Raw genomic sequence first — 26,215 nt, 5'->3', positions numbered from 1 at the left:
TCATTATTTTTCATTCTGACTTCGGCTCCTGCCTCTTTCCTTACCATCTCCTTGCCTCCCTCCTCCACGCTGCAGAGGTAGCAGAGTATAAGGGTTAAGAGTTTGGCCCAGGAGACAGAGCATCTTTCTGCTCCTTACTACTCAACTGACTTGGGGCAACAGTGCATGCATCTCTCTGGAGATGATAGACATTATTGTGAGGCTCGATGTTTAAATCATAGTTGGCCCTAAATAGTGTAAATAATGTAAGACAATGTTATTATTTATTATCTTTCTAAAATGCAAATGTAATATGTCCTTTCATATGAAATCTTTCAGTGATTGCCCTGTCCTCTGAATAAAGCCCAAATTTCACAGAATGTACTCAACGTGCCTTTATGATCTGATCTCTACCCGTCTAACTACCTCATTTCCCATCACTCTCCAGTGGCCTTTGTACCCCTTCCTCCAATGTGCATCCTAAAGGGCCTTTGCAGCCCTTTGTGCTTGCAGCGCCATGGCTCCCTCCTCACCCACTGAGCCCCCAGCTCATTCCCGGGGAGAACCTTCTGCATGCAACTTTACACCTACCTTGGCTGATACACTTATCACACTGTAATAGACGTTTTTCTTTATGAGTTTGCCTCCCCCATTAAACTACAAACTGTTGGAGGGAAAGAATGATGATGTGTTCATCTTTCAAGCACATAACAAATATTTCAAAAAAAAAAGTTTGTTCAGTGCATTGATGAATCAATAATATAACAGCCATATTCATCCCTGCTTCTGTGAACTTCCTCCTAGTGTCTTCTTGCTTGGGATGCCATCTTTCACTCCCATCTGTTTAGCTAATACCACACCTTCAAGGTCTGAATCAAGTCCCACCACCCTCAAAAAGCCGTACCAGACTATTCACCAGGCAACTCTGATAATGCTCACCCCAAGCAAGCTCTGTGGCCTCATAAAGCATGATTACATTCTGCCCTGTATTGGAGCTATTCTCATACAGATTGACACCAACATCAATGAAGCATAGGTTCCTCGAGGGAAGGGAACCCATCCCAAGCTCCCTGTTTCTTATGGCCTTCGGTGCAGTGGGTGCTTAGTGTCTTTTAGATAATGAGTCAGTAAATGAATATATGTGAGCATGAACAAATGAATTGAGGTCTCCCTTGTCTTAACTTACTGTAGCAGTTACCTGTTTTGCACACTTTGAGATGCGATCATATATGATCTTGCTTTATGATTTAACATATTCTCTCTGCAAGAGTTAGGGCTGCCGTGTATGGTGTTCCTTTTTCCCACAACCCCAGTGACAGGGCTGAAAAAAAAATAGAAGTTTTGTAACTACTTCTTGAGGAATTGAACCAGCTCCCTGACTAGAAATGGAAATAAACTGTAAAGAAAAAGAAATTGGTCTGGTATATTACAACAAGTTCCACTCAGTGTATGTGCTTCTGCAAGGCACTGTTTTTCTCCTGTTCAAGTCTGTTTCTCTAGCCTGCAGCTAAACATTACAACCAACTCAGCTCCCACTACTCTCATCCTATTCAGTGCCAATAGCAGTTTTCCTGAGGATCTTTCTTCAGTTAAAGCCTGCAATTGCCTGCTCCTATTCTAAGTTGATCCTGAGGACAAACTTTTGGCTTTATCATCAACTGTCAGACCTAGTAAGATCAGAATAATTTTTTTTTTTCAATGACAACAACAACAGCCAGCACTTAGTGAGAGCTTACAATGTGGCAGGTGATGAGCTAACTGCTTAAAAATATTTAATAACAATGCCTGTTTACATTTTATTATAAGAGACTTGAGGCCGGATGCAGTGGCTCACGTGTGTAATCCCAGCACTTTGGGAAGCCGAGGGGGGAAGATCACTTGAGGTCAGGAGTTTGAAACTAGCCTGGCCAACATGGTGAAACCCCGTCTCTATTAAAAATACAAAAATTAGCCAGGCATGGTGGCACATGCCTGTAGTCCCAGCTACTCGGGAGCCTGAGGCACGAGAATCGCTTGAACCCAGGAGGTGGAGGTTGCAGTGAGCCGAGATCACACCACTGCACTCCAGCCTAGAGGGAGGTGGCTGAGCAAGACTATGTCTCAAAGAGAGAGAGAGAGAGAGAGAGAGAGCGAGAGAGAGAGAGGGAGAGAGATTGAGACTTGAATAGTTCAGAAGTATATAGAAAAAAACATGAAATTCTCACCATTTGTTCTGGATTTAGTCAATTAACCCTTATAACAATAGCGAACTGACATATAGTCAGGCACTATTTTATGCATTTCACATACATTAACTTGTTTTAAGCCCCACAAAAGGTTAACTTATTTTAACCCCACAAAAAGGTTAACTTGTTTTAACCTTTTGAGGTAGGTGTTCTGTTATCAACCCCATTTCACAGACAAGGAAACTGAGGCACAGAGAGGCATAGAAAGATTCACTAACCTGCCAAAGTGGCAGCGATGGAAGCCACTGAGCCCAGATTCAAATCCAGGGAGTCTGGCTCCAGCATCCATGTTCCTTATCATGATTTTACTTCCTTTGGAGTGGTAATAAGGTTATTCTAATTTTATAGATTTATTTATTCATTCAGCAAATATGTATTGCCAGGTGCAATACGAGGCTCTAGGGCTCTTGTAGAGAATAAGGCAGACTTCATGGAGCTCCTATTCTAGATAAGGAAACACTGGCCCTGGAAGTTAAGTATTTGTTGAGCAACGGTTGTTTAGCCTATAAACAGCTCTGAGACCCTTGGGTCTGACTCTCAGGCTAATGGTCTTAATCGTAGGCCATACTGCTTCCCTGAAGAGAGTCCCATATTACAGGTCCAGGAAGACTTTGTAAGGATTCCTGCAGGTGGGCAGGCCGTGGTGACCTGAAGCGCGCCACAGCAATGACCAATGTCATTCTCTCACCTTTCCTTCTCTGCTGTCCCCTCTCCCTTCTTCTCCTTATCACTTTCATGTGCCTTCAAGTGTACAAGGGTAGAATCTGACAGGGGCACTCAGGGCCAGAGAGATTGCTGCGAAGTAAAAGCCCACCCCCACCGCTCTCTCCAAGCATTGCCTCAGCCATCTTTAAACTACCTGCACTTTTAAAAATGTTGCCAGAAAAAAACTATTTAACAATCCTTTCTTCACGCTCTCCAATTATCTTTCTCCTCTTACCTCCCCACAAAATTCAAGGCCTTCTACAATCCTTGTAAGAGGAAAGTTCTGTCCTGCCCCAGTCTCTCATATCATGTCCTCCTCTGGACTGAGTGGGCACCCTTGTACTTCCTGCCTTTTCGAGAAGGTAAGTTGCCCTGCTTCTCTAAGGGTGCAGCCTAGAGCTGTTTTTCAAACTCATATCCCTTTGGTTGCTTATCTTATTTTACTTTTTTTTTTTTTTTTTTTTTTTTGAGACAGGATCTTGCTCTGTCACTCAGGCTGTAATGCAACTTGTAGTTCACTGTAACCATGAATTTCTGGCCTCAAGCAATCCTCCTGCTTCAAGTGACCCTCCCACTTCAGCCTCCCAGAGTGCTGGGATTACAGGCATGGGCCACCATGCCCTGCCCTTTGGTTGCTTTAGATCCTCTCCAAGTTCTTGTTATCACACTTCACTTGTGAGGCATAAAACTCAGCATGGTCTATGTTCGGAAAGAGTCAGGACTATTACTAAGATCAGGCCAACTTCTGAGCAGGGCTTCTGGTGAATACACTCTGGGGCTGGGTGGGCTGGTGGTTCTGGGAAGATCCCAGCCCAGTGCTGAGGTCTGAGAACTTAAAGAGGTGGTAGGGATGGGAGTCCCACAAAGGATGTTTCAGGGAGGCTGAGGGTCAGCTTCCTCCCTCCCTGCAGTCCTGGGCCTGGGAATGCAAGAACCCTTTTCAAACTTTCACAGATGTCTGAAGGAACTGGGGAAGGAGAGGAGGGCTTGGCTATGTCACTCTCAGTGAAATGTTCCCTACCACATGGGTGTGAGGCTTCCCATCACTCAGGCTTCAGGGAGCTCTCTAAAGACCCCTGGTGGCTCTAAGTGAAGTCCCCATAGGATTGATCAAATGCGGGAGCCAGTTGTGGGTTTGGGAGGTGTAGTAAAGAGAATCTGCACCTTCTCCCTGTGCCATATTGCTCGGCTTTCTCCTATCTCTGGAACAGCTACTTTTCAGGGATATAGGGAAAAAGCAACAAGCCCATTTTTAACTTTACTCCATGTTCCTCCCAAAAAAGGGCTTGTACAGGTGGTTGAATTGGGGGAGTTACGCTAAGAAGTAGGATTGGGACATTTGGGGTCTGTGAAGGCTGAAAGAAGGAAGAAGGAGAAGCCAATCCATGGTTACTTTATCGGATCGTCACTGTGGGCAACCAGAGCTCAATCCTACTTAGAAGGCTATGAAGCCCCTGTAGAATGCATCTCAGACTTGGCAGCCTGCAGGGTGGAAGAGGGAAGTATTAATCTACCAGTGTCTGCTCCCATTGATCCAGTATTGTCCTTTGGGTGATAACTTCCCCATACTCTCAGGTTTGCATGTGTATCAGAATGGCCAAGCAGGTTCTTGCAGGCAGATGTGGCAAAGAAACCGGGAACAGAAGGTGAACACTGCTCTCTGCATCCAAAGACACGGTGCGGCCAGGTTTCAGTTGCTCACAGCTGGTTGCTACAGCAATGGCTGAAACAATAAGGTGGGCCCAAAGGAGGTATGTGGGGCACTGGATTCAGGGGATGAATCCTCTTTCCACCTCCCTCCACCTTCAGATTCAGATCCTGCCAATTCGTCAAAGACTAACTCAGTCCCCTCCTGAGAAGTTCTTCTAAAGGAATCTGACCATAGCCAACTTTTCCCTTTAAACTCTCAGAGCAGTCACTACATAGAACTTATTTTTGCTTGATCTGTATAATATACTACAATCATTTCACTCCTTGGGTAATAACTTATGGTCAGAGATTTCATGAACCCCAACCCCAGGACCTTGTACAGCAGTGGATGCAAAACAGGCCTGTCAGTGTTCATTGCATTGAATGGTATAACAGTTATAGATAATAAGAGCTCTGCACTTTTTAAGCATTTGCTTCCTTGTCAGCACCATAGGCTAAGTTATAGGAATGGAAGAAGAGAACCTGAGCGAAGGTTTTATTTGGGGCTCTGGATTTTAAATTTAACCTCCAGAACCATGACACTTTCCTACTCCTCAAGGTCTTCAAGTTATCTCTGCAGCCTTCTGTTTGAAGACGTTGGTGGTGCTGGACTGGCCTTTCCAGCTGGTCATTTCTTCCCAGCCCTTTTTCTCACTTCAGCCTGGCACACCCCCTCCTCATGATGCCTTCCTGGGTCAGATCCACTCAAGTCACTGAATTCAACTCCACACGTATCAACCCAGAGCCTTATGTGGCTAAGTCCAATGATGCACTATCCCTTCTCCTGGGCAAAAATAAAAGCAATAAGATTTTCTTCCCAATGTCCCTCTAGAATTAGTAATGAACTTGCCCTGCTCTATCCAAATCCTTTTGCCATTCTCTGATGTTGACTCATAGGCAAAATGAGTGATTAGGGCAGTGGCCTGTATCAGCGGAACTAAGCTTACTGCCATCTTGAGACAAAGGTAACTGGTCTTTTGGGATTTGAACCAATGACCTGGACCTCATTGGCACAATGCTTTAGCTGACACAGACTAGCCCATCATCTACTTTTTGTTATCTATTCTAAAGAAGGGGTGCACTGGACATGAATAATAGAAGCCGTAGGTAATTCAACTCAACGAAAAGCTAATGAGGGCATATGGTAAGCCAGGCCTTGTGTTACACAGCAAGGTACTCTGAAAAGACCTTCATATTTGGCATTGGAGATCCTGGGTTTGAATCACGGCTCTACCATTTGTTGGCTACGTGATCTTAGGTGAGTCACTTGACTGCTAGGTGTCTCAGTTTTCTCATGGGTGGGATTTTATTGAGGATCAGATGAGATACAATATGTGAAAGCACTTCTAAACAGTTGAGTGTGAGATATTGTTAGTTTTTATGTAAAGAACAGGACCTGATCTCTACCTTTAAGGCTTTTACCTTTTGTCTGAGTCTGATAGGATTGGATTTCTTCCAGAGAGAAAATTTCCTTGAGGAATAAGCTCAGGGCTCCAGTCCACTCGAGTAGAAGGGAACCTTCTTGTGGGAAGAAGTCGTCTTCCCTCCATGTGGTCCAACTTCCCAATCAGGGAGGAGGCTGCTGGTGTCCATCCATCTGAGCAGGTGGCAGCTGACTGCCATAGGTAAGGGCACACAGCCTGGAATATGCATTCATGGATTACAGAGAATTCACAGATCTCTCTGGGTAGACCCCCCAGGTAGGATATATGTAGATATTTTGGAGCAAATTGTTCTAGACAAATGGTTTAAAAATCAAATTTTCCAGGCTGGGCGTGGTGGCTCATGCCTGTAATCCCAGCACTTTGGGAGGCCAAGGTGAGAGGATCACCTGAGGTTGGGAGTTCGAGACCAGCCTGACCAACAAGAAGAAACCCTGTCTCTCCTAAAAATACAAAGTTAGCCGGGCCTGGTGGTGCATGCCTGTAATCCCAGCTACTGGGGAGGCTGAGGCAGGAGAATTGTTTGAACCCGGGAGGCTGAGGTTGCAGTGAGCTGAGATGACACCATTGCACTCCAGCCTGGGCAACAAGAGCGAAACTCTGTCTCAAAAAAAAAAAACTAAAAAAAAAAAAAAAAAATTGGCCGGGCGTGGTGGCTCATGCCTGTAATCCCAGCACTTTGGGAGGCTGAGGCAGGCAGATCACAAGGTCAGGAGATTGAGACCATCCTGGCTAACATGGTGAAACCCCATCTCTACAAAAAATACAAAAAAAGTTAGCTGGGCTTGGTGGCGGTCGCCTGTAGTCCCAGCTACTCGGGAGGCTGAGGCAGGAGAATGGCGTGAACCTGGGAGGCAGAGCTTGCAGTGAGCCGAGATCGCGCCACTGCACTCCAGTCTGGGCGACAGAGCAAGACTCCATCAAAAAAAAAAAGAAAAAAAAATCAAATTTTTTCCTAATTGACAGAAACCTTCTCCCCATAAGTCCCACTCAATTTGAGGAGATGTGTACATTTTGACCGGTAACCAGTCAGACCTTAAACAACTAATTAAGTTGTAGAAATATTAATGGCCATGCTCATGTTTGTCTAGAACTTAATGAAGCACATGAGGTGAGAAACTAGAACTAAACGAAGCACATGAGGTGAGAAACTAGAGTTACCCAAGTTTGGAAATCTTATAAAGTGGTTAGTGTTCAGGAAAGGTGGAAGAAAATTGAGAGGCTTTAAAAAAAATCAAGATTGGGAATATTAGAGAATCTAATCCACTAGAAAAATCATTCAGCTGGGAATAAATGAGAAATAGATGAATGAAAAAATTCTCTCATTTCTTTCTTTGGCATGTATTGAGTATGATGTGGTAGGACATGTTCTAGCAGCTGGGGTATGTAGTAGACCCCTGTTGTCTGGTGGAGCACGCATCCCCCAGTTACTAAGGACTCACAGCTGCACCCTTCTCTGGAGCCCTGAAGCAGGGAAGCACTCCCCCCAGCTATGCCTGGGAGATTATGCTGCCTTCATCCCACACACACACACACTCTAGGAGCAGCTTGCAGCCAATGCCCAGTTGTTGGGGATGGGGGTAAAAGCACAGTCCCCTTGTCTCAAGTGGGCTGACTCTGTGATGTTATTCAAGCTCCAAAGTGCCCCCTGGAATCAGGCTGAGGCTAGACCCACAGCTTGACTGATCTCCCCAGCCCTATCCAGTTTCCCTCACTCATATGAATTTCATCCTCAATAAATCACTTGAGTAAGAAGAATTCTCATCTCAGGGTCTGCTTCTAAGGAACCCAGGTTAAGACAATGGGCAATGCTGAATAAATCAGAAGTAGTCTCCCTCTGGGAACTTGTACTGGGGTAGGATACAGACAAATACGCAAGCATTTATAATGTAGAGTCACAATGGTAGCTTCAGAAGATTCACGGTGCTCTGGGAACACGAATGGTCACAGAGTGTTTCTTTAGAGTTGAACATTTCTGAGCTGAGAACTGAAGTATAACTAGGAGCTGGCTGGGTAAAGAGGTGGGGGAAATAAAGAATTTCTCAAGCAGAGGAAAAAGAAGATATTGAGGATGGATGGAAAATACTGCAATATATGCCCCCCAAATCATAAATGGTTCAGTATGACTGAAGCCAAGGGTGACAGTAGCAAGAAAAGACACCAGATACAGATTATGAAGGGCATAGTGAGATATTAACACATTTCTATTGTATCCCTGGGCAAAGGAAAAATAATGAAGAATTTTAAGTGGAGGACACATGATAAGGAGAGGTGAAGCCAGCTGGACTTCCTGTGTCGAGTGGGGGACTTGGAGAAATTTTCTGTCTAGCTAGAGGATTGTAAACACACCAATCAGCACTCTGTAAAAATGGACCAATCAGCACTCTGTAAAATGGACCAATCAGCTCTCTGTAAAATGGACCAATCAGCACTCTGTAAAATGGACCAATCAGCTCTCTGTAAAATGGACCAGTCAGCAGGATGTGGGCGGGGCAAATAAGGGAATAAAAGCTGGCCACGCGGAGCACCCAGGCTTCTACTGCAACACGCTGCCGTCGGGTTTGCTGCTGTGGAAGCTTTGTTCTTTCACTCTCGTAATAAGTCTTGCTGCTGCTCACTCTTTGGGTCCGCGCTGTCTCTGTGAGCTGCAACACTCACCGCGAGGTTCTGTGCCTTCGTTCTTGAAGTCAGGGAGACCACGAACCCACCGGGAGGAACAAAGAACTGTGATGCGCCACCTTTAAGAGTTATAACACTCACCGCCAGGGTCTGCGGCTTCATTCCTGGAGTCAGTGAGACCGCGAACCCACCAGAAGGAAGAAACTCCGGACACATCTGAACATCTGAAGGAACAAACTCCGGACACACCATCTTTAAGAACTGTAACACTCACCGGGAGTCTCCGTGGCTTCGTTCTTGAAGACAGCGAGATCGAGAACCCACCAGAAGGAATAAATTCCGGACACAGTAAGATTTCTAGTTTTAAAAAATCTCTGGGCTGTAGAATGGAAAAAAAAAGACTTAGAAGGCAAAGCTGATAGTAGGGATACAACGCCAGTTAATATTCCAGTTGTTATATTATAGGTAAGGGCTAGAGTCAGGGACTAAATTCTCAGCTCCAACACTTACCAGCTTGGGTAAGTTATTTATTCTCTTTAAATTTCAATTTCCTTAATGGTAAAATGGGGCTACAGTAATAACCAGAGCAGATATGCACATTCAAGGATCTAATGTATGAAAAGGGTTTTACCATTTTTGCAACAGTTGGCACCCTGGAAGCACCATCAAAATGATCTGTTATTATCTATGTGATCTTAACTTGGGCAACAGTAGTGGAAATGGAAAAACAGATCGTTGGTGCTGTGGCACACACCTGTAGCTCCAGCTTTTCAGGAGGCTGAGATGGGGATCACTTAAGTCTAGCTTGGGCAACATAGCAAGACTCCATCTCTAAAAAAAGTGTAGATGGATAAAAAAATGGTAGGAGGTGGAATTAAAGGGTTGGATGTGGAAGTGGAAATGAAAGAAAGTGAGGTGTCAAGGGTTTCTGGCTTGGGCAGCAGGTAGGTTGCAGCATCTTTTCTTGAGATAGGACTTGAGGAGGAGGTAAATATTCTGAATGGAAGCTGTAGAACTGGATGTGCTGCTTTTGAAGAGCCTATGAGATACCCAAAGTGGAATTGTCTGGAAAGTAGTTGTACACGAGAGGCTGAAGTTGAGAGAGATCTGGGTAGAACATACATAGGTAAGGTAGAGAGAAGAACTCAGTGTGTACTGAGAATAGAGAAGAGGGCGAGGCACCGCACTGGACCTGGGAGACAAAGGTGAGAAGACAAGACACCCACTCTCAGGAAATTCAGTCTGGTTGGGGAAGCAGATAATTAAACAGATAATTAGAATACAGTGGAATACGCCCTATAGGTTGTTTTGGACCAAACCTGTGGGGTGGATCCCAGCAGTTGAAGGAACTGAATGAAGATAGAACAAGGACTCTAAAGGTCAGAGCTAAAATTGGAAATACTCAACAGGGTGGGGATGGGGCAAGGAAGGAAAGGGTGGTGGAACAACTTGGAAAAGATTTTGAATGCTCTTAAACCAGAGACAAAGTAATTGACTGGAACATCGCAGCATTAGGAAGAATGTTAGTGCTCTTGGATTCCATGCTTCTCAGACCGTGCTATCTTGGAATCCTCACAGTTCTGAGGGGCCCCTGTAATTAGAGGCCACCATGGTGGAGGAGTTGAAACCAAGCAGACACCGTACTAAACCAGAGTTGTTGTCTTGTTTTGCACATTAAAACTGTGTATAAGCTTTGTTTTGAAAAAAAAAGTTGTTATGCCTGAAAAAGAATCGAAAACTACCAACTTAATGTACAGATAAAGAATAAGAGGCCCAGAGAAGCTAAGTCACATGCTTAAAATCAAATCATACAGCTAATTAGGGATCAAGTTGGGCCTAGAACCTAAATTTTTTGTTCTCAGGCTGGTGTTCTTTCTTGCCATGTCTGAGACCTCATACTTCTAATTTGCCTAGTCCATATTCATTTGTATCTTCAGATTTTTCTGAACTGTAGTAAAAGAGATGTGTATTTCAAACATCATGAGAACAAGGCGTGGGAGGGATCTTACAGAGCAGCAATTAAAATCATTGCTGGCATGTGGTCTTTCACAATAAAATTCTCCCCTTCCTTTTGATTCCTCTAGGCAACAGCACAAAGTTAAACCAGGAAGTACCTCTGCCTTGCTAGGGATCCAGGTTTGCCTTCCTGTTGAGGTATCCCGTTTCATTACAGTTGACCTAAGTTTGAACAAACACTGCCACCTGATGCATGAAAGCTCTACTGTGACCTACGTTAAAAGGTAATTTAAAAAAAAAACGAAACGTAGAATCATGACTCATATAGATTGAACATGAACATGTGTTAGAGATTTTATTTAACTCAATCTATGAGAGAACTAGGCAGATATTATAACTGGATCAAAAGAGAATACAAAGAACATGTATAGATCAAGAATATTGAATGCACAAAAAAAGGGCAAAACTGACTGCTTCCACAGAGGGAGTGGGAATCAATTGAACCTCTACCAGAAAGGACAAAACTTGAATGTTTACAGAGAATAATTATTTTGCAATGCTATCAGCTAGCTACAGTTTACAAAGTTGTGAAATAGCTCCCATAGAATCCAAATCAGATAAAAGATAGCAGAAGGGTGTGTGATGGACAACACATAGTTTTCCAAATATGTGCAGACATTTTCCTTACAACTATTAGAAAAGCAGAAGTATCTTTTACAATAAAACATGGGCATCCCAGGTTCCTTTTTCTGTTTTATATACATGCAAAAATATACAAGTGTGTATGTGCATATGTATTTGCACATGCTTTTTAAAATAAAAATTTCACAAAAAAGAACTTAATCCTGTATTCATGCAATGTACCCTGATACTTTTTATTCTATTCTTTGTTAATGCTGGTATCCACACAAATTAATTTCGTGACTCCTTAATGGGTTACTACCCACGAATGGGTCAAGGATTCACAGTTTGTAAACAGGGGACTAGATCAGTGCTCCTCAAACTGTCTGTTGTGAAGCACCAGTTTTTAAATATTTGACAGTTTTCAGTCCTTCACATACTGACTGATGCTTTTGTAAAACACAATAAAAATAAATTATTAGAAAAATGAAGTGAAAAAAACTCCCATAGACTTATGAAATGCAAGCTCAACTTTTTATTATGAGATTTAACAGACATAAAATTGGATGCTGGGGCAAGGTCAAATTCCTATTTAAAGATTTCCAAATGCATATTTTCTTTCTATGCTTTGTTTCTGCACACTGGAACAGTGGTGGATTCCACTGGTCCTTGGACCACACTTTGAGTAGCACTGACTAAGTGACCAGCTCTGACAGTATGGTGATTTTTTGTTTTCCAGGAGCTGACACTCCCTCAGGCTACCTTAGTCAGTGGGGGCTTATTGCAGCATACCTGTGGCGATGAGAGAGAGAGGCACATCACAGGAGCATCTGGCACCAGTGGCATCCTGGTGAGTGAAATGTCATATGGACACTGGAAGGATCTAACACTGAGGTGGCCCTTCATCTCTGTGCTGTTCACCACGAGCATGCCTGGGCTGCTGTCCTGTGTTCTTCCTGATGTTTCTCATGATACTGATTGATTGTTTTTTGGAATTTCCCAGTTCATATTCCCAAGAGAACCCATTACCCTATTTAATCATCACTTCTGTTGCTGCAGAACTTTGTGCAGTACTGGGGTTGCTTGCTGCCTTAATGTCAGGGGTTTGGGCCAGGCATCCAGTCAAAGGGCAGAGTAGGCTCTTGTGGTATCGAAATGGCCACCCTCCTTCAAGGAGCAGCAGATCCTCTTCCTCAGCACAGAAGGCAATGGTGAGGAAGAGGCTAATTTTCCTTTGAAGAGGATTTTGAGAAAAGGTTGGCCCATCTAAAATATTTTACAATTCTCTGTTCCCAAACCCTGAATAATCCTTGGAGGTCACTTACTGTGCAGGAGGCTGAAGAAGGGTAACACTGTCAAAACTGCAGACACAGACCCTTCTGGCTCCACCTCTATCCTACCCTAGAGCTAGATTAAAGAGAGACTCTGGAGAACTTACTCATACCCAGTGGGGTTCTTCTACATTTCTCTGAAGTCAGGAGACACTTTCCCTTTGTGAATATTTATACTTCTGAAGACATTTGCAAATCTTTAAACTCTTGGTTAAAGAATAGTTTATACTGTCCCCCTATAATACAGAAAAGCATAACTTCAAAAGAATGATGACAAACTTGGCCGGGCGTGGTGGCTGATGCCTGTAATCCCAGCACTTTGGGAGGCCGAGGCGGGCGGATCACCTGAGGTCAGGAGTTTGAGATTAGCCTACCCAACATGGCGAAACCTCGTCTCTACTAAACATATAAAAAATTAGCCAGGCATGGTGGCGGGCACCTGTAATCCCAGCTACTGGGGAGGCTGTGGCAGGAGAATCACTTGAACCTGGGAGGTGGAGCTTGCAGTTAGCCGAGATAACGCCACTGCACTCCAGCCTGGGCGACAAGAGTGAAACTCCGTCTCAAAAAAAAAAAAAAAAAAAGACAAACTCAATGAAACACATAGAACAATCAAGGTGTACAGAGATGTAGACAGTGGTAGTGAACAATTCTCTACCCAAAGCTGAAGGAGAGTCATTGCCCACCATAAGTCAATCCAAATCTGAGAAAATTACAACTTAACCCCTTTACTTCAAGGGTTGCCCATGAATAGTCATAGCTAGTTATGTCAAATCCTTAAATGCTGGAGTCTGTGTTTACATCTTTACCCATATCCTTTCATCTATTTCATTTCATACCAAAATGAACAGACCCATTACATGTTTAGATTTTCTAGGCTTGTCCACATCTCCCATATATAAGATGTAATGTGTATAAAGTGCTTAATACAATGTCTGCTGCATAGTAAGCACTCCATAAATGTTAACTCTGACATACATATATATTAAATCTATACTAGCTAGATTGCTTGAATTATTTTTTGTGCATGTGGCTGTATTGATGCCTGCTTAGGTAATAGCCATCTTCATTATTCAATATGATTCTGGTTTCCTCTGAAATTTAGTGAGGTGTGGTTTTTCTGTGATGTTCTCCTCCACTACTTTTCAAGCTCATCTTGGAAGGTCTTTTACAACCTCGATAACGCCTTGCAGTTATTAGTACCAAGAATGCTGTGTACACTGTGGGCACCCAGCACATGCTGCTGGCTGGCTGGCTGATTTACTATGCCTCCCCCTTGCCCATTATAAGCTTTCATCACTGCAAATGTAAGAACCTTCTTTTCTACATCTCCTGCCATCCAGAACAGTCTTCATAGATCTCCCTGCCTCATTGACTCATCACCTCATTTCACCCTTTCTTCCTTTTTCTGGACCTTCTAACTTTGTTTTTCTCCCCAGATTACCATTTTTTTTTTCACTCAGCATGCGCACATTATCTAGTTTTGGAAAATACTTCCTATTTGCTCCTATATCTTAATTTGGCTGTCCCCATTTCTATGCTGCCTACTAGTATAAATGAGACAATAGCTCAAAGAACAATTTGTAAAAAATGAAAAACTCTGTGCAGACTTTCAGGGAAATTAAACACATACTTTAGACCAGGAGCTCAATCTATGGGTAAGAAAGCTTCCTTAGCTGTCTTCTCTATGAAGCTGTGATTGGGTGAATGTTTTTAAAGGAACTCTCTGAATATGAAAGGGGGTTGGGGTGGGATGAAGCCTTGGCCATCTGGATGAGAAAGATTCAGATGCTGAAACAGATCTCTGGAGTTAATGAATTTCACAGTCCTTTGCCCTTACTTTGCTTGTCTCAGTCTAGAAACAGACACCTGGTGTAAGCTTGTTAAATGGCAGGAATAAGTAAGAAGTGAAAAAGAGCTAAAGCAAACTTCTTTGCAAACTGCTCTCCTTGTGAAACTAAGCAGGTAGTTCTATGAGTGACGGTAACTCACATAGCCTCTTGGCTTTGTGTTGAACATAGCACCAAAGTTCACAAGCATTTACACACCTGCAGTTTTTTTTCTTTTTTTGTAGATCAGGTCTGGCCTAATTATAGGATTTCATTGTATTTTTATACATATAATAATCTAGTTTCCCCTGTAAATGATTCATTTACAATTCAATTAAACAGCCAAGGAGAACCAAATGTTAAAATAAACATGTTTTTAAATAAGATACAATGTGTGTAATTAGACAGAACACATACCCCTATCTTAGTGTTTGATTTGCATGATAATACAAAATAGGTCATTTGAGGCTATGCCAAATATCAGGGATTAGATGACCTTTAAGTTCCTGTCAAGCTGGAGAGTCTATGATTTTGTGATCTGAATGAAAAATGAAAAATGTAGTGCATCATCCAAATGTTTACAAGAATCCAGCTGTTTGATGTCAGGTAGACGAAACACCCAGACAACTGACAGAGATGCTTCATTTTCATCCAGATGTTTTTGCATTGCATTGATTTAGCCTGACACACAGCAAAGTTAAGTCACTTACTCAAGATTTCTGACAAAACCTTCTGAATATACTGGCAATAAAGTTGTTGAGAGATTTGCCATTTTAGTATCAGTGGCACGAATGTTTTGCTACTGCCCCATCGACAGCTTCTGAATCCATAAGATTTGAAAATAGTCAATTCAGTTGTCTCCACTCTGCAGCTCTGTGCTCTCCTCACTGTCTCCATCCCCCACACCCCCAAAGGTCTATCTTAACCTGAGCTCTGACCCATGACAAAGTGGTCTCCTCGATCACAGGGCTGTGTATGTGGCCTTTGTCATGGAAGCTGCTTCTGTTCACAGTGATCACTGTGTCTTGGGGACATTGCTGTCTGGGCCAAGGGCTGGCCAAATCAGAATTTCTGGCCATCCTAAAGGTTGATTGCAGCAGGCAGTCATAGCCACCATTCATCCTCCCATTATCATGGTCAATAATACCACTCATCTAGGCTTGGCTGTGATTCAGGCACCTGGCTGAGGTGACTGATGCTGACCAAAAGTCATTTTTTTTTTTTTTTTTTTTTTTTGAGATGGAGTCTCGCTCTGTCACCCAGGCTGGAGTGCAGTGGTATGATCTCGGCTCACTGCAAGCTCCGCCTCCCGGGTTCACACCATTCTCCTGCCTCAGCCTCCCGACTAGCTGGGACTACAGGCACCCGCCACCACGCCAGGCTAATTTTTTGTATTTTTAGTAGAGACGGGGTTTCACTGTGTTAGCCAGGATGGTTTTGATCCCCTGACCTCGTGATCCACCTGCCTCGGCCTCCCAAAGTGCTGGGATTACAGGCATGAGCCACTGCACCCGGCCCTAACCAAAAGTCTTATCCACACACCTGTAAATCTAAACACTGACCTTGGGTTTGCAGCTGTAGCTACTATATGGAGAGCCATATGTGGTTTGCACATCAGTCTCTTTGACTCAGCTTCTTGTGGTTGCCTTGACTCCCATTGAATCCCCCAGTGCCTGATTGCTGCCCATCCCAGGCCCATCTGGTAAACCTCATGCTCCAAATGTTGCAAGCTTGACCACTTAGTTTGAAATTGTGCTTCAAAGGCATCTTCCTGTGTGATCCTTCCCGGCTTCTTTTCCCCAGGCACCCTGCAGCCTCACTTTCTTTATCACTGCCTCTTTCTGGCTCTCTGCACAGGCCCCATTGCTGCCAGTCAAGCCCTGCCTGAATCTGCATAGTATGGCTTTGCGTGCCCAGAGGGCTTTTGCTCAACCAAATCCCCTATGCGACCTTGAGCAAATCACAACACTTCCCTGGGCCCCACTGTCCTAATCTTAACATGAGAATGTTGGACTAAATCAGGTCTGAGGTCCCCTCCAGTTCTAAAATTGTATTATCTCTCTAATACTGTGAGACTGGCTGCCTTCCAAGGTGCCACTGCTCATCATTCTGTCTAGTTGTTATGCAAGGATTTCGGGAGGAAGAAAACATAAGGCTCCAGGAGTAATATCTTGAAAAATTATGAAATATGTCTGCTACCTTTCTCATCTTCATGAGCCCCTTGTTTTACTTTTGTGTTGAATTTAAAACTCAGAGACTTAAACTCACACATTATGACAGTTCTGTCACTTCCTTAAATTACGCAGTAAAAACACACAAAGGTGCAGGTAAGTTTAGCACCTTGAGTGTTTTGTAAGCAATGCTGTGTTGGGCTGAGGATGAGGGTGTGTGGTAGAAAGAGGTGCTGCAACAGAAGCCAGAAGGGAAGAAGAGCCTATAGGGGAGAGAGACATTAAGGGCCTGAGGGAAGGGAAGGTGCCTGAGCTCAGGGACTGTAAAGGAGGACTGTTCACCTTGAATGTCCAGTCAGCACTTTCTCTGGAATTTAGATAATGTTAATTCCACGTGTGAACATATTGCCTAAAAAAAAGAAAATAAATTTAGCGTATAAACAGTCCTTGGATGCTTCCAGTGGTTAGATTTTTCAGATAAACAATCTCCTATGGTATTAAGAGCTTGTCCTTCTCTGGCAAGGATGGTCCAGGACAGATAACGTTGAGTGCTTTCCTCTAACATATTTATATTAGTTACATCAGGTTAATGAACACCCAAGGCATTTTTCAAGAAGTCACAAAGGGGGTGAGTCTGAGGAGCAGGTGTTGAAGTAGAAAGGAAGGCCCGTCTACACACTCTCTTTATGTGAGTGAATCAGAGGTTTTTGCTGTTGCAATTGTGGTTGTTTTTATAAGTTGAAACCACTAGCTGATACAGTGATTGACTTTCCCAAATATCCCTGGTGATGATTAAAAAAAAAAAATCACTGAGATTATCCCCGATTTGGGCCTCTAAACTCAGGGATGGTTCAGGATAAGCAACCCTGTATCCAAGTGTGTCTTAGGTGATGCTGGTTGAGAATGGGACACCCATTATCTGGGAGCCAGCCAGAGAAGTTACCCTGCTGTTGGAGAGACGGGCTATCACTGAGGAAACAGTGCATCACCAGGGAGGATCGAATTCATGCTCCTCCTCCCCCAACAACTCTCGTACCCTCACAGATACTCCTTGTTTCTCCTTGTCTCCCTTTCCTCATACCCACATCAACCTCCCTCACTCAGTAATCAACTCATTGAGGGTTTGCTTTAAAAATGTATCAACATCCTAATCTTCTCCAAATTAGCTTCTCTATGGCCAGGAGAACCTTAGGTTAGGATGTCCTTCTCTCGTAAAGTTTCTGTAGCAAGTGAAAGCAAGAGGGACCATTGGGGTGGTAGGGCAAGACACTAATCCTCAGTGAAAAGTCTAATCCTCAGTCACTAAGTGTCCTGGCAGATTAGAGGGTAAAGTGAGTGGGGAGAATCAGCTTAAAGAACCAAATTGGATTGGGCCAGAGCAGAGGTATAGGTATGGAAGAGTGGTTTTGTCGGTAGCTGCTGATTGAGCCAAGTTCAGCATGGAACTGACAGAGATGATATGGAAGACAACTTACCTAAGTAGCTCCTGGATCAGAAAGAAGCCTCAAAGTGAGAGAACCTGGGGCGAATCTCAGCTGGAGTCCCCTTATGGGACTTTGATACATCAAGATCTCTTGGCTATTGAGGAGATAGTGGGTCCAGAAAGGGGATGAAGAATCTGGAAAAGTGTGGGAGATCAACCATGCATAATTCTTTTTATCACTATGGAGTTTGTTCTAGAATTTTACAGTTTACAAAGTATAATCACACATATTATCTCATAATTTCCACAGTTACCTAATGTTACTGAGAAGTGGTTTTAGCTAACTCTATTTTATAATTCATTCATTTGCTCAACATATTTTGAGAGCCTTTTATGCACAAGGCACTGTGCTGGATACTGGAGATACTACAATAGACAAGACTATATCAACAGTTGAAAAGTAATTGCCATTGACAGGATTATGCTTCGGTAAGGGTAGCTGGGCACAGCCAGCAGGAAGATCTGAGGTGGTCTAGGCAAGTATTTTCAAAAGAAGCGACATTTAAGATGAGACCTAGTAAAGATGAGCTTAGGTGAGGGGTAAGAGATGGAAGCATGTTACAGCTAGAGGTACAATTTATTGCAGACCCAGACACGAGAAGGTCAGAGAAAGTCAGAGAAAGCAAGCAAGTGAATTTGCCTTACTCTAGGACCCACACTTTGGTGATCACAGCTGGATGAAGAATGTCAGGGGATGAATCGGAAGAAATGAAACTGGAAAGAGGAAGGAACCGAGTCTTGAAGGGTCTTGGAAGCCATGTTAAGAAGGATGAATGAGAGGTAAAGAAGATGACATTGAGCTTTCTCACTTGGGCAGTTGGCAGATGGCAGTTGGTGGATGGCAGTTGGTGGATGACTTTACTGAGGTAGGAAGCCTGAGAGGAAAAGCAGGTTTTGAGGGAGAGATGACTAATGCAGTTCAAGACATGTCATGTCGGAAACATCATGTATCACACTGTCCAGTAAGTAGTTGAAGACAAAGATCTGGATCTCAGGAGAGGAGCATGGGCTGAAGATGGCAATATGGAACTATTGCCACATGGTTGGTTATTAAAGACAAAGAAGTAGCTGAGATTGCCAGGGAGAGTAGACAGAGGAGAAACAGGCCCAGGATAGAGCTCCAAGGAACTTCAAAAGTAAAAAGAAGAGAAGGAGAACCCACAAAGGAGTTGAAGAAGCATGTTGTTCTGTTGAGAGAGTATATTCTGGCCATATGTCTCTGGGCAAGTTAGGTCACCTCTCTGAGCCATGGTCTTTTTATCTCTAACAAGGACAGTAATAGCACCTACCTTATGGAGCAGTACCTAGAAAGTTTATCGCAATTCTGGCACATAGTAAGCATCAATTAAGGTTAGCTCATGTTTTAGTAAGAAGAATGATAACAATGAAAAAAACCAAGTAGAGAACTCAGAAGAACATGAGATGAAGGTGATGGCATGAGGGAAGAGTGTTGAGACAAGAAAAAACTGGTCAATAAGGACAAATGGGCCAGGTGAAGTGGGTCACGCCTGTAATCCCAGCACTTTGGGAGACTTGAGATGGCAGGATCTCTTGAGCCCAGGAGTTCAAGGCCAGCCTGGGCAACAAAGTGAGACCTTGTCTCTGCAAAAAATAAATACATAAATAAAGACAAATGTGCTGAGGTCAAAATAAAAAGGCTGAAAACAGTCTATTGGATTTGGCTATAGGTAGGACATTGATGATCTTTGCAAGGTATGTTTCAGGAGCATGGTCTGAGATGAGGAAGACCTGGAGATAGTAATTTTGGGCGAAATGGATTTTCAGACGAGTTCGGTAGTTAGGCTGAGGTCACACAGCCAGTAAACTCTATTGTCACATAGTGACCCGAACTCAGATTGTCAGACTCCAAATTTTGTTTTCTTTCCACCTATAGGACCCAAGGAAGATAATTTAACAAATAAACATAACTCCATGATTTCTGCTTAGTTAACTGAGGAGAGGAAGGAATGAAAAAAATAAAAATAGAAAGAAAGGATGGGGTATGGGGAGATAGGAATATATAGCAAGGCACAGAATTTGTCAGGAAGGGTAATTAGGCAGACCCATTCCCAGGAACGGGAGGAAGTTGAATATAAAATCAACAAATGTTTCTTGAATGCCTCTCACGTGTCAAGCATGTGGGGACTGCAGATGAAACAGAGACATAAGACACAACTCTTGCTTCCAGGAACAAGACATAGACATGAGAAAAATTTAAGTGCTGAACAGTTGTTTAAGGCAACAATGGAAGAGCTGCCACAAAGCAATATATGATTTATTGTCAAATGAATTGTAGCAAACAATGAATGAAAAAACTTCTTCAGAATTTGCCAAGGAAAGCTCACTCAGTTTCAGGTAGATGAACTGGACCCCTAAGCAGCGCCAGGTATGGGGGTCCCTGGGATTTGTGCCAAGAGATGGGGCTGCCCCTGCTAGTGGAGAGTAATAAACCTTGTGGCGTAGGCCCAGAAAAGCTGGGTGCCCTATAACTGGGCTATAGGATGAGAACACTGGTCTCCACCTGGCTCAGGGTGTGTGTGTGTGTGTGTGTGTGTGTGAGACAAAAATTGGAGAAAGACACATAGAAACATACATACACACAGAGACATGGAAAAGGGTAGATGATGAAATATAGGGAAAGAATGCCTGGCACATAGCGGCTCATTGGATAAATGAACACACAATCAAAGGAGATTCAAAGCAAAGTGTATGAGAGAGGCTGAGCCACATATTGGGAAATCTTTGAATCAGACTCAATCATGACTCTTTTTACCTGTGTGCATTTAGGCAAGGTTACTTGACATTTCTGGGTTTCCTTTTCTTTGCCAGACAGGAATAGCAACATCTACTTTACCAGGCTGTTGTACCAGGACTGAATTGAATAACATGTATATAAATTACCTGGTACACGGTCTGATCCGAAGTCCATGCTCAATAAATGTCAGTTGTCAATGGCAGTTCAAGGTGCTTACAGATTGTCACCTTTCACTGAAGAAGTTTGAGTTGCTTTATAAATATTAGCAGATGAAGTCTCACAAGACACTGAAAAAGTGGAAAACAAATGTTATCATCCTTATTTTATGCATGGAGAAGCTTGGCACTGAGAATCAGGGTTTTGCCAGAGGAATAAGCAATTCTGTGGGAGGATGGGGGAGGGAGGAGGATGAAGCAAAGCCTCAACAAAGATTCTCAAACATGGCCTGCCTTCCCTACCCGCTCTCCAGCCAGCCAGCCAGCAGGTGGTAGGGTCAGATTACATTTGCTCTCCCCTGCCTGGTCTCTAGCTCTGACTGGGGCTGGCTGGTGAGTTTGCAATGATGCAGTGTAACCCTGGGCATTATTTCTCAAAAAATCAGGCAGCATGAAAGAGGATGAGCTCTGATCAGACCCAGCATTGATTCCTTCTGAGAGCAGTCTACGAGTCAGACTCTCTTTGGCAGCCTTTTCCCACCTCCTCCGTGACAACTTGATAATAGTCTGTCCTGGTGGAATTTTCTCCCCAGGACATTCCTGCAACTGAGTTGCTTCGCCCTTTCAAAACACAAGTGAGCAGAGCCCAGAAACTGAAACAGCCTTCCGGTCTCATTAGCGCGCTATGTTTCTCTGTTGTTCTGATTTGTTATTGTGGTTCCTGGGTGTGAATATGATCACTTGTTAAAGTGGCCTATTTATACGCGTCTTCTCTTTAATTTACCTTCATTTCTCAGCACCCGAGAAATAGAAGGAAATCAGTGCACTGTGCTAATGATTTCTGTGGCCCTGGTTGCTAGGTGCGAGGGCAGAGGCCCAGACCCTAAGGAGGCTTTCAATATCTGAACCAGTGTCACTGTTGCCTCCTCCAACCCATCCTTCAGCGCACACACCAGGGAAGTACATCGGCGTTATGGCGGACTTGGGTATGAGTTTGTGAGTCACAAATCAGCTCCTGGAGAAGAGCAGGAGAATTAAGGTTGAATGGGGATTGCACGCCCATGTACACAATTATGGTGCTTTAGAAAGGCCAGCTAGGAGGTCTGGAATATAAACCAGGTGTGAGGCCTTGGAGGGTGCTTGGCACACAGTAGGTGCTCAGCGAGTGGGGGCTGAATGTGACAAAGTAGAACCAGAGCTATGGCAAGAATGCCAACAATGCAGCAGGGCGTGGTGGCTCACGCCTGTTATCCCAGCACTTTGGGAGGCCGAGGTGGGCGGATCATCGAGACCATCCTGGCTAACACGGTGAAACCCCATCTCTACTAAAAAATACAAAAAACTAGCCGGGCATGGTGGTGGGCACCTGTAGTCCCAGCTAGTCGGGAGGCTGAGGCAGGAGAATGGTGTGAACCCGGCGGGTGGAGCTTGCAGTGAGCCAAGATCGCACCACTGCAGTTCAGCCTGGGCAACAGAGCGAGACTCCATCTCAAAAAAAAAAAAAAAAAAAAGAATGCCAACAATGCTAGGTTCTTAGGCCTGAGGCTTGGAATACTGATTCGTTCCAACTCATCCTTGGCCTTAATTAAGTCCTTATTTCAGTAGGATAAGAATGTATGTAAAGCTCCAAAATATGTTTCTATTTACATTATAAAGCTCCACAAAGTAGCAAACAGGCACCTTTCTTCCTCCTTTAGAACTCTATTCTTAATTTCTTATTAGGACAGTCTTCCCCTCTGTTGGGAAGCAAGCTCATTTCTTCTGGACCTGCCCTTGGAGGAGATGGAGAGCTCCAGTTCGCTGTCTTTTTTTTTTTTTTTTTTTTTTTTGAGACGGAGTGTTGCTCTGTCACCAGGCTGGAGTGTAGTGGCGTGATCTCGGTTCACTTCAACCTTTGACTCCTTAGTTCAAGTGATTCTCCTACCTCAGCCTCCTGAGTAGCTGGGATTACAGGCATGTGCCACCATGCCCAGCTAATTTTTGTATTTTTAGTAGAGACAGGGTTTCACCATGTTGGCCATGATGGTCTCGATTTCCTGACATCGTGATCTGCCCACCTTGGCCTCCCAAAGTGCTGGGATTACAGGTGTGAGCCACTGTGCCCGGCCTCGCTGGCTTTTTTAAGGAGCCCTTTATGCACCAATCCATGTAATGCCTCAACCCCCTTTGTCTGCAATTCCTAGTCTTATTTCCTTCCATGTTTGTCAGTAATCTCATTAACCAAATATTTACATCATCCTTTTGCCCCTGCCACAACTTCTTTCAAGGAGAAATCAGGCTGGATATGATAAGAAGATACCAATACTGGTGCAATCATTATTTCCTACTTGTCTGTCTCACTCACACCAATTCAGAATTAATAACAATGCCTAAATTAATAGTGCGCTCACCATGTGCCAGGGCTATACGTATATTATCTCAATTTATCTTTCAGCGACTCTATGATGAAAGTGCTAATAGTATTCCTGAATTATACATAAGGAAAACAAGGTACAGAGAGATTGAGTGACTTGCCCAAGGCCACACTAAAGAGTGGCAGAGTCTGGACTTGAAGTAGTCTGATGCCAGAACTCATGCTCTTGACAACCCTGCCATGAAACCACAGGATCAGTGTCTGTCATTCTTCTTCCTCTGCAGTCCCACTGGGGGTTCTATTATAAACACAGTGTTTACATTCTTTTCTGCTATATTGTATGGCATCAATCTTTAACATCTCTGAGTGAAGATTTTGTTTTTCCTTCACTAGTTATTCCCTTCATACATTCATTTTGTTCAGCATCTATTTCCTAACCACCTACTGGGCATCAGTTCTGTTGTATTAACTCTGCTGCAGTTCCAGTGACACTTTCCAAAGCCCTGGTGGCTTCAGTTTGCTTCTCACCTCTGCTCATCTTTTGTCCTTCCTTACCTTATTCCCATAGAAAATAAAGTTAAGAAGGATTTTCAAGGCTTGAAATTGAAAGAGCCTCATAAGTTATCTACCAACCCACTCGCTTTACCCATAAAGACCCAAATCAACAGAGCTAACTGTGGCAGAGCCTTGTTCTAATTAAAGTTTGTTCTCTTCTCTCTACTCCTTGCTACCTCATTTTAGGATCAGTTACATAATAGATAATAAGTGTTATTTGGCCATGTGTAGCAACCTGTGAGTCAATTTTTAGTTTGTAAAATGGGAATAGTATTGATATTTATCCCTTAGGGTTCTAGTGAGGCTTAAATGAGTTAATACATGTAAAGAGCTTGGACTAGTGCCTGCATTAATAAATGTTAGTGATATGACTTGACTCTGTGTCCCCACCCAAATCTCATCTTGGATTGTAATCTGAATTATAATCCCCAGGTGCAGAGGGAGGGACCAGGTGGGAGGCGATTGGATCATGGGGCAGTTTCCCCCATGCTGTTGTTGTGATAGCGAGTGAATTCTCATGAAATCTGATGGTTCTATAAATGGCAGTTTCCCCTTCTTTCCTCCTTCCTGCCGCCTGGTGAAGAAGGTGCCTGCCTCTCCTTCACCTTCTGCCATGATTGTAAGTTTGCTGAGGTCTTCCCAGCCATGTGGAACTGTGAGTCAATTAAACCTCCTTTCTTTATAAATTACCCAGGCTCAGGTGGTATTCTTTATAGCAGTGTGAAAATGGACTAATATAGTTAGTTTATTATTATTTTTTATTCCACCTCAGCATATTTCATTATTCATTTATAAGGCGATATTTCTAAATACTTGTGTTAAGACTTTTTTGTCCTAAGCATGGACTTAAAAAAATGAACTTTTTTTCATCTTATGGTGCTACTAATGAGCTAATAGAAGATATTATGTATAATTTTAAAGGGCAAGTGAAATCCTCCCAGCCCTGCTTCCCTACTCAGGGACTTTGGCAGTCGGGTCATGCATTTTCCTTTGCTTCCAAAATACCCATTGGATCATAACTATTTCCCACTTCTACCCGTACTATGCTGCGGGAAGCTTGAGGGTATAGCTTAGTCCTGTTCATCTTTTTGTTTTTTTTATTTTTTTTGTTAACTCTTCAGCTAAGACAGAGTAAGAGGTAATTTATCGTATGGCTCTTTCAGCCACAAGTGAACACAGAAATAGTCCAGAATGTCACAGGTCTGGGGCAAAGGACCAACATGGACAGTTTTTGTTATGATCAAGGTGAGCCTCAGAGGTAGTCTCGGTGATCAGATGGCGATGAAGTTCTAGATCCATTGAGAGAAGCTCTAGATCCATGCAGTTCAACAACTTGTACCAGCATTTCCAGCCTCTGCCATTCCATGTTTCTACTCCTGCGGCCTCCACTGGTGCACAGACTAGTGATTTACTTGAACCTTTGCCTCATCTTTCTTTTGCGCTTCAGCCTGCACATTCACTTCTTCCTCCACTTAGCTCTCATGGCACAGAGGTTTCCAAGAAGATGGCGCTAAGGCTGAGACCTCATCTTTTTATTGTCAGTTCTAAGCATTCAGTAGCTGGCACACAGTAAATGTTCCACACTTATTTATTGTTGAATGAGTGAATGTAGCATCTTCAGATTTATGTTCTGTCCTCTCCTACCTACCTGCCCTGTTACCATAATCCCCAACTTCTTTCTACTATTGTGTGTGTATGTGTGTATCTATATACGTGTATATATGCGTATATATACGTGTGTATATATGTACACGTATATATATACGTGTATATATACGTGTATATATATTTTATTTTTCTGGACTGAGTCTTCATTCTTAACTTTAATAAACCATTGAGTTTAAAACAAACATATAAACTCTCAAATGCAGCCAGACTGGTGGATTACATAGAGACTATAAAAGGAATGAGTAAGCAAAAATTAGTCAGAAGTGCTCAATACTACAGAGGGAGAAGGTACTTTTGAGTATAGACACACAGTGCTAACTCTTTAAGTAGCTCTAAACCTACAGAGATGGGACAAAGGGGGCAGTTGAGAGCTTCAGCTTTGTAGGTAGACAAACCTGGAGTTGAATGAGGGTACTGCCCACTCTAGGCTTCTCCTTCACCACTAGTAAAATGAAAGAGATAACCAGTGCAGGACCAAGTGAGATCATTGTTGTCCAGTGTTTGCCACATTGAGAGGTCCCGATAAGAATTAACTATAGAGTGAGGCTGTGAAGGGTCAACACACACAATCATGTCACTGCAAATAATTACTATTTTATTTTTTCCTTTCCAATTGCAATGCATTTTAATTATTTTTCTGACATTAACAGTATATGGCACAGACCAGTACAATGTTGAA

The 26,215-nt window shown here is 43.3% G+C and overlaps 2 long non-coding RNA genes across 4 annotated transcripts in view; one reads left to right on the top strand and one right to left on the bottom strand.

Moving 5' to 3' along the window:
• Positions 1 to 1,157: 1,157 nt before the first annotated feature.
• LOC129137567 (uncharacterized) lies at positions 1,158 to 18,216 on the bottom strand. Of its 2 annotated transcripts, XR_008540246.1 has the most exons (5): positions 18,043 to 18,216; positions 16,910 to 16,976; positions 8,934 to 9,038; positions 6,021 to 6,238; positions 1,158 to 1,300 (listed from the first exon to the last, which is right to left on the bottom strand). It is a non-coding gene; the product is annotated as an uncharacterized LOC129137567 (long non-coding RNA). The 2 variants fall into 2 exon arrangements; XR_008540247.1 differs by lacking the exon at positions 1,158 to 1,300 and having other exon boundaries at positions 5,901 to 6,238.
• The window catches only part of LOC104002001 (uncharacterized), a 151,775-nt gene continuing 133,894 nt past the window's right edge, over positions 8,335 to 26,215 (top strand). The window contains exons 1-3 of one of the 2 annotated variants that reach the window (XR_674012.4): positions 8,335 to 9,007; positions 10,744 to 10,899; positions 11,976 to 12,086. This is a non-coding gene — a long non-coding RNA (uncharacterized LOC104002001). The remainder of the gene's footprint in view (positions 9,008 to 10,743; positions 10,900 to 11,975; positions 12,087 to 26,215) is intronic. The other variant, XR_001708329.3, reaches the window with a different exon arrangement.

The sequence above is a fragment of the Pan troglodytes genome, chromosome 1 (genome assembly GCF_028858775.2).
Source record: "Pan troglodytes isolate AG18354 chromosome 1, NHGRI_mPanTro3-v2.0_pri, whole genome shotgun sequence".
NCBI classification, from domain to species: domain Eukaryota; kingdom Metazoa; phylum Chordata; class Mammalia; order Primates; family Hominidae; genus Pan; species Pan troglodytes.
This window is presented reverse-complemented; position numbering and strand designations above follow the sequence as displayed.